Source organism: Oryx dammah, unplaced genomic scaffold (assembly GCF_014754425.2).
Source record: "Oryx dammah isolate SB20612 unplaced genomic scaffold, SCBI_Odam_1.1 HiC_scaffold_10, whole genome shotgun sequence".
Taxonomy (NCBI): domain Eukaryota; kingdom Metazoa; phylum Chordata; class Mammalia; order Artiodactyla; family Bovidae; genus Oryx; species Oryx dammah.
Genome location: NW_024070194.1, coordinates 22,893,591 through 22,895,671, shown reverse-complemented (window position 1 = coordinate 22,895,671; position 2,081 = coordinate 22,893,591).

Sequence of the window (2,081 nt, the reverse complement as noted above, 5' to 3'; positions counted from 1 at the left end):
ACCAATGGTGCTGGAACAATAGACATCAGCATGCAGGAAGATGAATCTAGGCACAGACCTGTCACCTCTCACAAAAATTAACTCAGAGTAGACCCTAGGCCAAAATGTAAAACACAAAACTAAAACTTCTGGAATATAACAGAGGAGAAAACTTAGATGACATCAGGTATGGTAATGGCTTTTTAGATACGACACAATCCATGTAAGAAACAATTGAGAAGCTAGTCATCACTAAGATTATAAACTTTGGGGGAAAAAAAGATTATAAACTTCTGCTATGCAAAAGACAATGTCATGAGAATAAGACAAATGACAGACTGGGAGAAAATATTTTGCAAAAGACACATCTGATAAAGGACTGTTACCCAAAATAATACAAAGAACTCAAAACTCAACAATGAGAAAGCAACCATATTAAAAAATGAGCCAAAGACCTTAGCAGACACCTCACTAAAGAAGATGTACAGATGGCAAATAAGCATACGAAAAGATGCTCTCCATCATACATCATAAAGGAATGTAAATTAAAATGACATATCACTACACACCTATGAGAATGGCAAAAACCTGGAACACTGACTACACCAAATGCTGATGAGAATGTGGAACAATAGGAACTCTCATCTATTTCTGGTGGGAATGCAAAATACTACCACCACTTTGGAAGACAATTTGGCAGTTTCTCATAAAACTAAACATACTCTTATCATACGATCCAGCAGTTGTTCTCCTTGGTATATACCCAAAGGAACTGAACATTTATATCCACCCAAAACCTGCACACAGATGTTTATAGCAACCTGATTGTTAATTGCAAAAACCTGGCAGCAACCAAGATATCCTTCAGTAGGTAATTGGATAAATAAATTATGGTACATCTAGACAATGGAATATTATTCAATGCTTCAAATAATGAGCTATCAAGCCATGAAACGATATGGAGGAACATTAAGTACATTCTGTTAAGTGAAAGAAGTAGATCTGAAAAGGCTACATACTATCTAATTCCAACTACATGACATTCTGCTAAAGTTTAAAACTGTGGAGACAATAAAAAGATCAGTGGTTCCAGGAATTGTGGGTAGATGAACAAGCAGAACACAGAGGAATGTTAGGGTAGCAAAAATACTCTGTATGCTACTATAATCATGGATATGGGTCAGCATACATTTATCCAAAGCCATAGAATGTACAACACCAAGAGGGAAACTAAGGTAAACTATGGACTCTGGGTGACCATATGTCAGTGGAGGTTTAACAACTGTAACCGATGTACCACACTCGTGGGAAGTGTTGACGACAGGGAAGCTATCCACTTGTGGGGACAAGGAGTCTATGGGAAATCTCTGAATTTCTCAAGTTTGTTTAAAGCTAAAATTGCCCTTAAAAAATTGTCTGTAAAAATATAGAGTGGGGACTTTCCTGGTGTGTGTGCTTAGTCGTTCAGTCATGTCCAACTCTTTGAGACCCAGGCTCCTCTTGCAGCCACCAGGCTCCTCTATCCATCAGATTCTCTAGGCAAGAATACTGGTGTGGGTAGCCATTCTCTTCTCCAGGAGACCTTCCACACCCAGGGATTGAACCTGGGTCTCCTGCATTGCAGGCAGCTTCTTTACTGTCTGGTCCAGCTGTTAAGAATCCGCCTGTCAATGCAGGAGACATAGGTTCAATCCCTGGTCCAGAAGATTCCACGTGTCGTGGGGCAACTAAGCCAGTGCGCCACAACTGAAACCCACACACCCTAGAACCTGTGCCCTGCAACAAGTCCTGGCTCACCACCACTGGAGAAAGCCTGCGTGCAGCAATGAAGACCCAGTGCAGCCAAAAATAAATAGATGTATTAAAAGAAAAAAAATTTTAAACAGGGTGGTTGCCATGTAGGGGGATTCCCTGATAGCTCAGTTGGTAAAGAACCTTCCTGCAATGCAGGAGACCCCAGTTCGATTCCTGGGTCGGGAAGATCTGCTAGAGAAGGGCTAGGCTACCCACTCTAGTATTCTTGGGCTTCCCTTGTGGTTCAGCTGGTAAAGAATCCATCTGTAATGCAGGAGACCTGGGTTCGATCCCTGAGTTGGGAAGAT